This window comes from Haematobia irritans, chromosome 2 (genome assembly GCF_050003625.1).
Source record: "Haematobia irritans isolate KBUSLIRL chromosome 2, ASM5000362v1, whole genome shotgun sequence".
NCBI classification, from domain to species: domain Eukaryota; kingdom Metazoa; phylum Arthropoda; class Insecta; order Diptera; family Muscidae; genus Haematobia; species Haematobia irritans.
This window is the reverse complement of record NC_134398.1, coordinates 6,368,166-6,383,888: the sequence shown is the minus strand read 5'-3', so window position 1 is coordinate 6,383,888 and position 15,723 is coordinate 6,368,166. Positions and strand designations below refer to the sequence as shown.

The 15,723-nt window shown below is 29.0% G+C and overlaps 1 protein-coding gene across 1 annotated transcript in view; it reads left to right on the top strand.

Moving 5' to 3' along the window:
* numb (NUMB endocytic adaptor protein) overlaps positions 1-15,723 on the top strand; it is a 90,547-nt gene that overhangs the window by 66,678 nt on the left and 8,146 nt on the right. The gene's annotated exons all lie outside the window — the stretch shown is intronic.

The following is a 15,723-nucleotide window of genomic DNA, read 5'->3' as shown; positions in this document are numbered from 1 at the left end:
TTGATTGTTGTTTCTTGGGTTTTTTTTTCCTTAGAGGGTGTGGGAATTTGCTTGAACTCTAAGAAAGATGAACAAACTTCCTTGGATGCGCTTTGCTATTGCATAAGACATTATTGGTGCAATGACTTTAGTTTTTTTTGCGTTACCTTTCATGTTTACCAACCGAAGGTGATAGAAATGGGAGTTTATGGGAATATAGAGATTATTGTAAAATAAAGGTAATTATAAAAGAAATATTTAGTTAAAATTGCCATAAGGAAATCATAAGGAGTTTTATTATCATAGAATAATTTAACTGAGATTGGCTAACGTGAATTTGCAAACTTAGCAAAATTTAGCAATATTGGTTTCAGATTACACGGAAGTACTATAGATTATTTTTTGAAACTGCGTTATGATGTTTCAAATGCAACAACTTGGATTTTGTAGAATTCGGTCTTAATTTCAAGATGTAATAATTTTTTCTGGTCGTTTCTTAAAATATACAGTGGGCATTTAAGGGTTAACAAGACTATTTTTGTTAACGAATTCCAAATTGTTGCTTTAGCAGGATGCTGGCAACTATCTAGAACCCTAATGGTGGCTAGTCCGGGAAATATGGTGTACAAATCCATAACCTCCTATACACTGAAAAAAAACTCTGAATCCACCAGTAAGAAAACTTTTGTTTAATTTTAGAAAATTTATTTTTAGAAAATTTTAACAGTATTAGGAACGCTAGACATAATTAAGTTTTTTCACTTTGTAAAGAAAATTTTGTTGTATGAAGGACAGAATTGAAGTTCAAAATTGCAAGAATGTCTTAAGTGCCCTACGAAGTTCAAGATGGACCCATTTGTAGTAAAATTTACAAATTTTAAGAAATAATGAACTATTGTGTGAGAAGTACGAATTTATTCATTTGGGTAAAAAAAAATATTAGAGTAAAGGAAACTTTCTCACAAACATAATAATTCCATGAACTATTCACTTTTTTTTTGAGTGTATAGGTAGTTCTACAATTGATGGAGCTTAAAATAGCTGAGGCAGTAGATATGTTACATGTTCCCCTTGAAACATGTTTGGGGTGATCATATTCCTTTTCTAGCGTGGGCTTCTCTATAATTATTCTTAAAAGTGGAAGATCATCATCCTATCGCCAAAATTTACTTACGTCGACCTACTAATGTAACAAATGATTCAAGTTCTACAGAACTGCTTTTGAAACACATGACAAATATTCTGGGATTAATAATCAGATTTGTATAACCCACATTTTATGATATTTAGGAAGAAATGAAAGGATCAAAGTCAATGCATTTTGGATTGCAACAACATGCTGTTCATATTTTTCCATAATGCTCACGGGTGGTAATAATAATTCTGACATATTTTTACAAAATATTTCATATTCCATAACTCAGTGTGAAAGGGTTGAGATCAGGTATAGAAGATAAACAAAAGGCTGTAAAAATATTTTTGGAAAGACAATAGAGATTTTTATTAAAGAAGGATTTACAAGAATTCCTATGAACTTTCAAAAGGACAATTTGCCATTATTGAAATTTGCTGCTCAATTCCTGGAAGCAGTTGCACTCAAAAAAAGTTTATTTGGATCCGATGATTTTGACCTTCCCTCAAAGATTTTGGTATTGATTCCGAGCCGAGCGGCTTCTTTAAAATGGGGAAATTTGTAGCTTTAAACGTAGGATCTATAAAATTAAAATTATGGCACAGATCTCATTTATAGAATTTTCATTCTCATTTTGCGATATATTAATAAAGCAATTCACTTAGACACAAAAGTCAGTTTATAAATCCAAATTAGAGCAAATACTTCCAAGTCAAAAAATGTTTTCTTAATTCAAAAAAAAAAAAAAAAAAAAAAACTTTAAACTAAAGATGCAAAATCCCCAAAATAATTCTTAGCCTATATTTGAAGCATTTTTTATCTTAAATCTAAAGATTCATGTCTATATTCATAATAATTTACTGAGGGTTTATCGAAGGAATTTGTATGGTAGTAGGTTTAAAGTTTACATTAACTTTTATGAATATGGGGGTCAATATTTCAGTTAATTTAAAGATTATTTCTTTAACTCAAAAATGTTTTTCTTGACTATAAATAAAATTTGCCTTATTTCAAAGAAATACGACTTTAACGGAGAGAAGTAAATCTCCAAAATTTATAGGCTAAATTTAATAATTTTTTTTTAAATCAAATATTATAAACTTTTTTTAAATTAAAATTTCATTATTTTAATGAAATTTGCCTTTAATATTGTGTAAATTGCGCATCCTTAACTTTAGGCCGCGTAATCTTTAGTACCACGTAAATATTTTGTTTCAGTGTCAATATTTCAGTTAATTTAAGGATGATTTCTTTAACTCAAAAATGTTTTTCTTGACTATAAAGAAAATTTGCCTTATTTCAAAGAAATACGACTTTAACGGAGAGAAGTAAATCTCAAAAATTTATGGGCTAAATTTAATAATTTTTTTTTAAATTAAAATTTCATTATTTTAAAGAAATTTTCCTTTAATATTGTGTAAATTGCGCATCCTTAAATTTAGGCCGCGTAATCTTTAGCACCACGTAAATATTTTTTTTCAGTGTGGCTGCTAATAATGTGGCATTTGGTTTTGCTAATTGTTTTTGTGATCTAAATTTAAGTCTTTATTTTTTATTTTCTTTATTTTTTTTTTTGTGATTACCCTTATTAGTGTATATTTTTATATTCCTTCTTTTTTATAGAATTTTCCCTTCAAATTTAATTTTCCAACAAAATATCCTAATTATCCCAGTGACATGGCCAATAAATAGACATTAACGAAATGTTAAGAGTTCATACCTTTTTTTCTGTTGGGCTATTTAAAAAAAGTTTTTGTCTCCTACGCTTTAACCTCCCTTCTACAAACAGAATTGAAAATTTAACAACAGGATGTAGAGTGGAATATTTTTTCCCACGTTCTTTTATTGGCTCGGTTTGGTACAAAATTTTTTTCACCTTTCCCATTCATTGAGTTACAAATGGTTTCTAGTTTAATATTCAAGCATTTAGAGTATACTCGGGTTTAGCTTAACTAACATTAAATTAAAAATTCCTTCACATCCTTTTTGTTGGTGGCAACATTTTGTTGCTCTCCTTTCCCCTTAGCAATTGAACTTACTTCTCATCCTGAGATAGGTAATGTACACCCTCTTTCAGTGGGTATAAGTGTTGCTCAAAGGTAATTCCCTTACATTCAAACACATTTTTGATGAGAGTAAAGTATGGCAATTCTCATGCAAACACTCTCACTCTCTTTAGTTTCAAGAAACCCAGAGACATTGACTCAATGTGTATATACTATAGGGATAGTATGAGTGTGTTCTTCGTGTGGAAGAGGAAATCCCTATATGTGAGCATTTTTACTTGTGAAGCCTACAAATAATACAGAAATTAACCATTATCCTTTTTTGAACCCATATTTTGAATTTTAAAAATGAAAAAAAGCAAACAAAAATTGCTAGTGGTGGTGGTTTGGTTGTTTAAGCAAAACAATTTCATTTTTGTAGGGGAGTTTTTTTCATTGAGTTAATTTACTAATTTTTTGAAACTGTGAAACCTAACAAAGTTCCATGCTAGCCTAACGTGAGAACCCTTTTGGAAATTCTATATGATGACATTTTTCCTTGTTAAATTAAATGTAACGGTCATTGGTTTAAATTTCCCAATGTAGGAATTATTTACTCTTCACATAATCTCTTTGGAAACTCTCAATCAATGGTCTTGTGTTACAAAAATGATAAAAAAAAATTGTTAAAATTTTTGTAAAACCTTTCGTATAGATCTCTAGTGGAAGGGGTATGTTCAACAAATTATGAGGGTTAATTAAATTGCTATATTGTTGTTTTGGATGGTGATCAGAAATATGTCTACGCATTACTACGATCTGGGCAGTGACCAATGATGAATGAGTTTCTGTCATGTCTTACAATATATGGAGCAGATAGATTTTCACAGGCCCCGGGGATGTGAAAAAATATTGTTGCCTTGCGATAGATTTTATGTGAAGCTATATTTTTGTAAGTAATATAGCTATATAAAAATGTATTTTTTGAGAATAAAATTAATATATTTTTTTAGAATAAATATTTAATATTTGTTTTGAATATTTAACCTTTTTTAGAATAATTTTAATTGATCATAACTGACATAAGTAATTGATAAATTTAATGAAATTTAATTTAATGAAAAATAAAAAAAAAATAAATTTAGGTGAACTTTGTTCACATTAAAATCTTTTTAGTTAAATAAAGCTAATTATTAAATTATAATTTAATATATGTTTTAATTTTACGTATTATACGTAGAAAATTATAATAGAGTAACATGTAACTAATATAAATAAAATCCCATGTAACATATAATACTAAAGCAAAATTTTAGAGTAGTGTAATTTAGAGTAATTCTCTAAGTCGGTCTTTTAAAGGCTTTGAATTGCTTAAATAAATGGAAATAAATTAAAATAAAATTCAATAATAAATAAGAATAATTAAATAATAATAAAAAATGTTATTTTATTTTATTAGAATGTTTACTATACACCCAGAGAAGGAATATGATCACCTCAAACGTGTTTTAAGAGCAAAATGTTATTTTTGGGTGGTGACCATGTAACATGGTTTTCGCAACCATGTTATTTTCTCGGAAATAAGGTATCTGATTTCGGCAAGCAAGTTATATTTGACGAGAAAGTAACATTTTAGTGACAAACATGTTACATGGTCACCATACAAAAATAACATTTTCCTCTTGAAACATGAAATCGCCCATGGCTAGGTGGGAACTGGTGGGCCAACTCGGACTGTTTTTTCTTCGATTCAACGTCGAATAAGCCCAACAATTCGGTATGACGCAGACATGTGATCTCCTTACCCCTCCTAGGATAATGGATCGCACCTTGTGAATCCATGAAAACGTTGCCCTTTTTCGGTGCACTTTCGCCACGTGATCTTCTTATCCCTCTTAAGATAGGAAATCGCACCTTGTGAATTCCAGAAAACGTTACCTCTTTGGTCAATGGCATAGTCTTCGGTCAATGGGATAGTCTCAGTCTTCTTCGCAGCGCTTTCGCTAGGTGTAGTCCTATGTCTTCACTGTTCATTGGTGTCCTATCTTTCAGTTTGTTTATGTTATGTTATGAAACGAACCAGAAACTCGCTCAATTCAAAGACCAACTCGCGAAATTGACTGTGGCGAGGTGGAATGTATGAACCGGGGCGCCAACTGGGACCTTGTTTCTTCAATTCAGCGTTGACTAAAATCAATCATTCAGTATGTCGCACTCATATGACCTTTTTACCTCCTTCAGATAGTGGATCGCACCATGTGAATTCCAGAAAACAGTGCCCATGGCCTTTTAGGTCGATGGGACAGTCTTGGCTTTCTTCAGAGCACTTTTCTGTGGTACAATCCTTTGTCTCCCCTGTTCGTTGGTCTCCTATCTTTGTCGATTGCTACTAAACGAAGCAGAAACAACCTGCGATTGCACTTGAATTGCGTCAAAAACTGTTCTGAAATGATGGTCTCACTTCTGGGTGGGGTTCGTTGGCTAGAGTGCGTTAAGCGACATCCTCCGCGCTGATCGCTTTCTCGGGCCTAAAAGTTAATGCTTGTTTTTTTTTTTTAATTGCCTGCGGCAGTAAGCTATCTAAGCTTCTTTCGTAGGTGGTTTCACAATTGGAGGTCTTGGATTGATTTTTTAGAGATTATCAAAAACCCTAAACGCTAACCCATTTTTGACGGTAGACATTGAAGGAGGAGAATCACCGTACCCAGTATAAAATCACTTTATAATTTCGTCTTTTCGGCTTGCCTTCCTTTTTTCAAGGGTCATTTTCCTCTGCCGTGATGAAAAATCGCACAAATGTTGAGAAAATCATGTCCATTCTATTAAAACCATTTCCTGATTTCATTTCCAAAATATTTAGCTTCCTAATTCAATGACCACACATTGTAATTCATGACTCTATTTTAATTTACGATAAACCTTCACATGTGAAACAATTATCAAACCCAAAAACGGGGCCAACCCTATTAAATTAAAAAACAAAAATCTGATCATTTGACGGTATAGTGAATAGAAAAATCAGAAAAAAATTATAAAATAAACAATAATTTCAACACAAAATTTGTTGGTGTTGCTACAGTTTTACCCCTTCCATGGGCAATTATCATTCTTAACTGTCCCTAACAAAATTGAATCAAAGAAAATATCTGAAAAGAACAACTCAAAATCGTTAAAAAAAAACGCAAAACGGCTTACTCTGATTGTCTGATGGTTGGTGTAACGAGCATATGACGACATTAAGACGGTCAGAGTAAGTTGTTGGTCAGTCAGACAACTTGGTTGAATGACCCCTTTTAATGGGCTAACTCTGGTGATCGCTGATTACTGATGTGTGCAGACGAAACGAGTGTGTGCACAGAGTTTTATGGTCATTGGGGAATAGATAAATTGTCACCATATGGGTATTATAACGAATGCTCTATGATAAATGAAAAGAAAGATTTTTTTATTTTTATTTTTAAATCGTAGATTTTCCGTTATTTAAAGAACTTTAATTTAATTCCTATTATTATATATAGACATTTTTTTTAATTATTTATTCCTCCTACTTAATATTTTCCCATATCATTTTCTTACTTTACTTCTATAAGACTCTATAACAGAGTCTTATATTTTCAAATCTTGTATCTTAAGCTTTGTTTGGTGGGTTAAACCCACGCCCTTTATCTTTGGTTTTTGCTATTGTAGATATTTCCCTTGAACAACCTTCATTGGGAACAAGAAAATCTCAACAATCACAAACAGGTTTTCTTTGTTCATTTCTGGAGTTGTTGAAAATTGTGGGCTTGATGGTTGTTTTTTTTTTTTTTCTTTTCTTGTATAAAAAATAGCTTTTTCAACCAGGGCCCAATTCTCAAGCTAAAGTGATAATAATGATTTTCAATAACTTTGGAATAAGAGCACAAAATTATGTTTAAGCTTTTGTTAGTTGGAGAAATTATGTAAATTATCTATTTTGTTATACTTATGTCATGGATGGATTTTTTGTAATGATCTAATTAAAACTAAACGCCCATTAGAGGCAAAAGCAATGAATCAAAAATTTTAAGAAATGGGAAAACAAAAGAAAAGTTTAGAAAAAAAATTGTTTTCGGCAATTATTAAAAATTAAACGTTCTGTAAGAGTCTCGTAAGTGTAGTATATAAATAAGTATCTTAGCTAGTCCATTAGATTGAAAATAATGGAAAATTTGATTGTATTGCTATTTTAATCTGTGTGTGAGAATAAAACACTGTTGGGTTAGCCTTTTGACATCTTCCTTCTTCTCTTTCTCAAAGAGGAGTAGATAAATATTATTTGCTTAATAATCAAATAAGCTCTGTGAGGAAGCCCTCAGAGAACTAATCTCTTGAGAATCCATTTTTAGAAAAGCCTTTGTCATATATCTCTTTTAATTAGATGAATATGGTTTGCTCTTGCTGATGAAGTTAAGCTAACAATGAAATGGAAGTATAGAAGAGAAGTTCTAAAAATTAATGTTTCAAAAATTTATTTTAAACGTTACCTTTCTTTAGCGATATAGTCACGTAAGTGTTGTCCTTAAATTGTCTTAGCTGATTGAGTAGATTAAAAATGCTGAAAATTCGTTTTTACGACTATTTTAATCCATTTGGAGAATCAAACACCATTGCGAAAGCTTGTTGAACTCTCTCCCCTCCACTCTTTCTCAAAGAGGCGTAGATCTATATTCCTTGCCTTACCATCAAATAAGCTCTGTGAGAGAGCACCTCTGAGAACTAATCTCTTTTTTAGTTAGATGAGTAAGGTTTGCTTTTGCTGATGAAGTTATGCAAAAAAAGAAATGGATATAGATGTTTTAAAAATTAATGTTTCAGAAAATTATTTTAATTTAATTATTTTGGAGATAGAGTCACTTAAGTTTAGTTTGTGTTAGCAGGTTGATTATGTTAAAAATGCTGAAAATTCGTTTCTTATTTCTACTTTAATCTGTTTGCTAGAATAAAACAGCGTTGGGAAAGCTTGGTAATCTCTCCGTTCTTCTCTCTTTCGTAAAAGGATTAGATCAATATTCTTTGCCTTATAAACGAAGTTAGATTAGGTTAGGTATAGCGATAGCCCATTATTTTATTCTTGCTTAGACTATTCAGCCCATTGTGGTACCACAAGTGATGAATCCCAGTCAATTAAGGAATCCCAGTTAAAGAGCACAAAAAAGAGATTTTATAAATGACCTTAATCGAAATATAATTTCCAAAGGGGCCTTTAATATAAAATAAAAAGGCCTGCCATTATATCCTAACCTAAGATAAAAGAGCTATTTATAATCACTTGAAACATGTTTCAAGAGCATGACGTTACACTCAAATGAACCCTATATGGCACTAAAGCCAATTTAATTCTATTTGAGTTCTTGGAATTATTAAGTTTTGAGGGGAAATAAGTATACACAAATGAAGCATAAAGATTTACTAAATTTGTGCCTCCCACAATATTAATATATAAGCATTTTATTTTTTGATTCAACCATGAAATTAATTGATCCAATTAATTATTTAATTGAAATGCCTTCAATCACAGAAATGATAGTATCAATTAAAAAAATAATTTATAGTCAATTAAAAAATTAATTGATCCAATTAAAAAATTAAATGATACAATTAATTTTTGTGATTGATTTTTGTTTCAATTAAAAAAATTGTTGAATCAGTAAATTTTTTATTGAATATTTTTTAAAACTCAATTAACCCTTTAATTGGAAAAATGTTCGTGAAATTTTTTTCTGTGTAGTTCAGACTTTCTTAAAATTTGTAAATTTTACCAATAATGCGCCCATCTTGAACTTCGTATAGTGTCAGTTTTACGTTGTCAGATTGACCCCATCTGTTCTCAGTTTGACAACACATGTGTGTTGATTCACTGTCATGAACGGATCGTTTCGAAATGACCACGTCGTTCATGATTTTTTCTATGGGATTTTTTCAAGGATGTGTGAACTTCTTTCCAACATCCATAAACCGGATAGACCGGTTGGAAAAAAATAAGAAAATCCTCCTTAGTGAGTCTTTCGTAATAGACACCCACAATGCATAATCTAATCCAACCACAACTTTATTCCGCACTTGACATAAATCAGCTGTTTTATAGACCACAAAATGTAAGATATTGCCACACTATTTAGTCTAGACAAGTTTGTGGCAGCCGTTGCATGGAAGGGGTGGCCTATGCTCTTTTTTGTGCATTTGCGTTTAAAACCTGCTGGTAGTTGTTTACTGCACTGATTTACATTCATTAACTATTTACAGTTAGATTTGGCTTTCATACTCCAAAAAAATAAAAACACACACACCAATGTAACTATAGCCAGGTGGGAAAACTTGTTAATGTTTTACCTTAAAAGCAGACATGGATCTATCTATGTACTCGGCCTACAGGCGACAGCATAGAAAAAAATCCCAAGTTTGCATTAAAAATTTATTTAGCCAAAATGGATTTAAATACAAACAAACTACAGTGGCCAACACTAGCTGGACTTATCACTGTTACTTTTGCATAAAAGCAATGTCTTACTCTTTAACAATAACAAATTCATTGTGGTTGTGAATAGAAATCTCACAGATAATATGGTGAGGGGGAAATATTGACATTGTGTGTGAGTAGTAGTAGTTGTGTGTTGCTAGGATTGTTGTTGTTATTATTGTTCAGTTGCTCAGTTGATAAACCAACAAAGGCGGCGTAAACACTAACCAAGAGTATTGTGAGTGACACTTTTAAGGCAACATCACATGGTTTATGCAGTAGTAGTAAACAAAAAATTAAAGACGAAATAAAAACAAAGTCTAAACCCCCTCTGTTTGTTTTATTATTTTGTTTTCTTATGTACATATAAGAGTTTTGTTTTGCGTATTATTCAAGCAAAAAAAAAAAAAAAAAATAATAAGCGAGATAAAAAAAGTGTAAAATCAATTTTAAGAGGACAACCTTTAGTTAGTGGTGGCGGTTATTTTCCATTTTCTAGTCTAGTAAAATGTCTTAGACCAAAGTTTAAAAAGGGTTGGTTGGCCTGTCAACCTCTTTATAACAGGTTCGTTTGGAAAAATTATTTTGCTTTTAGTTAAATGTCAACACTTAAATGTTCTTATCTAAGATGTATACAAATACAACAACAAAAAAATAAATTTTTGTTTAGATTATCTAATTTTGTATATTATACTGCCAAGGTAGTTCAAGTTCAAATTGCAGATGTCAAGATTAAATTAAGGAAATCTTTCCGCATTTTTTGTTGCGAAAAAAAAAACAGAATAAATATTATAATAAAAATATAGGAAATAAAAAAATAAAATTAAATTAAATAAAATTAAATTAAGTAAAATAAAATAAAATAAAATAAAATAAAATAAAATAAAATTAAATTAAATAAAATTAAATAAAATAAATATTAAGAACTAATAAAAACAATTATATAAAAATAAATCAACGGGTACCGATTTATGTGGGAGCTGAATCATGTTGTTGTTTTTGTGAACCTTTTTTATAACCTAAACCACAAAGTTATTACACGCAAAAAAAAAAATTCTTTCCTCCCAAACGAAATTTTAGACAAACAAAGTTCGTTTCTCATTTGATTTTCGCTGTAAGGAAGTGTATTTGGAAGAAAAGTAGATACTTTTTGTGATAAACGTTTATTCTTTTCCAGGATGTAAAAACAATTTCATAAAGACAAACTAAAAAAAACATTGTTTTCTTGCTAATTGCATTTTCCCTCACATCTTTCTCACATCGACGAGGTTTTTTTAGTTCTTAACACCTTTTCCTGTAATACCAAAGAAGAAATTATACGATTTTATAATTTTTTTTTTTATATTTCGCCTGGACGGAGAATCGAACCGCGGACCATGCACTTTGTAAGCCAACACACTAACCACTGAGCTATGTACCTGTTATGGTCATCAATAGATAAATATCCATATAAGTTATATTTATATAGCATAGCTTGCGGCGCCCATGAACCGAATAAACAAAGTTTATTTAACAGAAACAAACATTTAGTTTGGCACCGTGGAACAGTGGGTGCTACGTCCGACTTGCATGCCAAGGGTCGTGGGTTCGATCCCTGCTTCGACCAAAGTTTTTTTTTTTTTTGTTTTTTTTTTTACATATATTCCAGATATGTTCGGAAGATTTCGAAAAAATGTTCAACATTACATTGTAGTATATTAAATTGTGAACTGTAAAATGTGTCTTATTAAAGACCTAAATTCAGAAAAGAACAGTGTTTGATATAAACGAAATGGACTGGACTTTTTTTATTGAAAAAATAAAAATGTTGTAATAAACGAATTTTTTTGGTGATAAAAGTTTAAAATTTTCGAAGCAATTCAAAAAACTCTAACAAAAGAAAAACGTTTTCGGTACACGTTTTTTTTTCTTTGCGTGTAGTTTCTTAAAAAAGTATAATAACTCTGATTTGTTGATTAATTAAATTATGTTATATATACCATATTGAATACAACAATAATTTAATATAAATAATAAAAAATAAAATTACATAAAATTATTAATAATTAATAATAACATAGAAAAACCACTCGAATTCCGCTTCTTTGGTTTTGTTCTGAGTCAATCCATTGCTTGTGAAGTGTTAATAAGTTTAGAAATATTGCCACAATCAAGAAATTTATACCTCCTACTATGTGTCATAGAACTATATTGATAACAACAACACAAACGTATTGTTCTATTTGTTTATATTATTATCATTATAAAGTATTGTCATTCGCCATAGTCTTTTTTTTTATTTGCATAAATTTCTATTTGTAGATATCTTCATAATAATTAGCTCCATCAATAGAAAACCATATCATCCGAAATGAGAATATTTGAGACTTTTTATTAAAGCTTACTTTGTAGTTTTTGTTTTTTGCTATTGTTTGAAACGTTAATGAACAACAAACACATGGAAATATAATGATTGATTGTTAAATCAATTCATTGTATAAATATAAATTAATGGATACATATATGTCGTATGCAAAACATTTAATTAATTTGCTTTTATTATATACTATGAAGGCTTAACTGACTTAGAGTTGTGTTCTCAATATATCATTAAAATTATTAAGCTATTATTAATGTTCATATAAATAATTTCGATTAAATTTTTATATTTAATTCTAATTACTGGGTTAAAGATTGTTTTTTTTTTTAACTAGGAGTAGATATTATAAAAAAAATTATTATTAAAATTTAATTAAGAGAAAAATAAACATTAAAGGTGAGTATTAAGTTCGAGTTTAGCCGCTAAAGTGAAAACTAAATCAGTAAAAAAAGGCATAAAATTATACATATTTGTTGCAAATTTTATTTTAACTTGATGGGGAATAGCCCAAAGCAAATTTGCACAAAGTTTGTATTCCTTAAAATGGATTATTAAACTCGAACTTAATACCCACATTAAAATAGAATTACTGAAAAATAATTTTAAATTAGGGAGAAAACAGATGTAAATGTTTTAAACTTAATTAATTTAATCTAATTAAAAAATGAACTAAATTAATAATAAATTAAATTAATAATAAAAATAAAATATTACAATTAAAATTAAATATAAAAATATACATTAAAATTTAAGTCATTAATGTTTATTTTAAACCGTTTTTATCACAGAAATAATACCAGTCGATAATAATGACATCAATTCCAAAAAAATTATTTAATGTAATTAAATTTTTTTAGGGAATTTACCTTTTGATTAAAAAATTAATTGAATCCATGACTTATTAATTGAATACTTTTTTAAATTCATTTAAAATTTTATTGGAAAAAAATATTAGTGATATTTTTGTCTGCCTGGGATAACAAGAAAATGTCCTATTTGGATTTAGAAGTGGTGAAAAATTCACATTATTTGTAGCAATATCCAGAAGATAAGATCTCACTCAAACATTGTAAATATAAACAGAAATGCAGACTAATAAAGACGAATTGAAAATTGAAATTGATTTGAAATTAAGGAAATTTCAGTATTTCGGATTTAATTAAAAAATAAACTAAAACTTAAAAAAATTCTTAACTTATTAGACTTAAAAGGTCCACTTAGAGACGTTGTAATACTATCTAATATTTTATTGCAAATTCCACGAATTGAAAATTGAAATGGAATTGAAATTAAGGATATTTCAGTATTTCGGAATTAATTAAAAAAAAAAAAACAAATAAACTCAATATTAAAAAAATCTTAACTTTTAGACATAAAAGCTCCACTTAAAGAGGTTGTAATACTGGCCAATATTTTATCGCAAATTCCTCGAAATGGAAATTGAAATTGTATTTAAATTAAGGATTTTTTAGTATTTCGGATTTAATTAAAAATATAATAATAAACTAAAACTTTAAAGAATTCTTAACTTCTTGAACTTAAAAGCTTCACTTAAAGACGTTGTAATTAATACTATAATAATAGACGTTGTAATTAATTTAATTAAAAATATAAAAATAAACTAAAATTGTAACAAATTCTTAACTTTTTGGACTTAAAAACTCCACTTAAAGACGTTGTAATACTGGCCAATGTTTGATCGCACATTCCACGAATTAAAAATTAAAATTGAATCGAAATTAAGGAAATCTCAGTATTTCGGATTTAATTAAAAAAAAAAAAAAAAAAACTCAAAATAAAAAAAATTCTTAACTTTTTAGACTTAAAAGCTTCACTTAAAGACGTTGTAATACTGGCCAATATTTTATCGCACATTCCACGAATTGAAAATTGAAATTGAATTGTATTTAAGGATATTTCAGTATTTCGGATTTAAATAAAAAAAAATAATATTAAACTAAAACTTAAAAAAAAATTCTTAACTTTTTAAACATAAAAGTTCCACTTAAAAACGTTGTAATACTAGTCAATATTTTAGCAAAAATTCCACATCTGTCTAGAAAGCAATCGATGCCCTTTTTAGTATAGTTTTGGAAATTTTCTTTATTTTATTTATCCTTGCTATGTTTTATACATGCTCAAATACATACAATTTAAATTTAAATATACAATTGGGCAGCACTCAGTGATAAGAGAGAAGTTCACCACTGTTATATCACAATGGACTGAATAGTCTAAGTTAGCCTGAAAATATCGGGCTACCACGATACCTAACCTAACCTGACCTAAATTTATTTCGAAAATTGGGTATGACTATATCACGAATTCTAGTGAAATAAAAAAATTCCATCTGTGAAAGAACAGTTTTGCATGTACACTGAAAAAAATATTTACGAGATATTAAAGATTATGCTACATAAATTTTATGATGCGCAATTTACAAAATATTAAGCAGAAATTTCTTTAAAATAATGACATTTTAATTAAAACAAATTTTATAATATTTACTTCAAAAAATTTTTTCATTAAAAGTTGGAAACAAATTTTGTAAATTTGTATCCCTCCGTTAAAGTCGTATGTCTTTGAACTAAGAAATTTTTTTCTTAAAATAAAGAAAAACATTTTTTATTTAAAGAAATCGACCTTAAATTAACTGAAATATTGAATCTTTAAAAAGCTTCAAATATAGGCTAAGATTTATTTTGAGGATTTAGCATTTTTGGTTTAAAGTTTTTTTTTTGAATTAAGAAAATATTTTTACTTTGAAGTATACGCGTTAATTTGGCTTTTTAAACTGTCATTTGTTTGTACGTGAATAGCTTTATTAATATATCGCGAAAATAAAATGAAAATTCTATAAATGAGATCTGAATCCTAATTTTAATTTTATTGATCCTAGATTTAAAGCCAGATAGGTCGCTAAAAATGCTTTATTTTAAAGGAGCCGCATCTTTGGCTCGCAATCAATACCAAAATCCTTAAGGGAAGGTCAAAATCTTTGAATCTATGTAAGCATTTTTTTGAGTGTACTTTAACGGGGTTCATTCCTGTAGGAATAACTTTCAAATTTTTTTGTTGGATGGCCTATTTTTAATATTAAAAACAAATTTCCTTTATATTAAAATGCCTTTTTATTTTATTTTATTTTATTTTATTTTATTTATCTCCTTAAAATAACTTCTTGTGAAGTGTAAAAATTCCATCTCTGGAATAACATTTTGAATGAACATTAAATTGAATGATTTACAAAGAACTGCAACTATTGTGCTGTGTGGTAGTTTGTTAATATTAATAAAATATTTCCTCTTTATTACCATGCCTTTGTATTCCTTTTATTATTCTGCATAAAAAAAAGTGAATTTTTGAATACAATTTTGACCCCAACTGTAGTATGAATCGATAACAGACATCTAAGTGTCTCTATGGGTGTAAATTATTATAGATGGTTTATTATCTTGCACAAACAAACACACCCACAAAAGTGCGGTTTTCAATTCAATTCCATGACTGAGTCATTAAGTATGAGACCTTACGAAGGGGTTAGAAGAGTGCATCGACATAATTTACAGAGATTACAAAATGAGGTATGAGATTTAAATGCGTTTACACATCATGGAGAGTGGGTGGGTTGGGGTAATACCCAAAGAGAGAGAGAGTCTAAAAGTTTTGTTGCATCTAATGACTAAGATCCACAAGATTCATTAGTCATGATAGTAGCAAACCAAACAAAAAAAGAGGGTTACAAACAAATGAGGTCCGGTAGACAACATGAATTGGGCATTAGACAAAA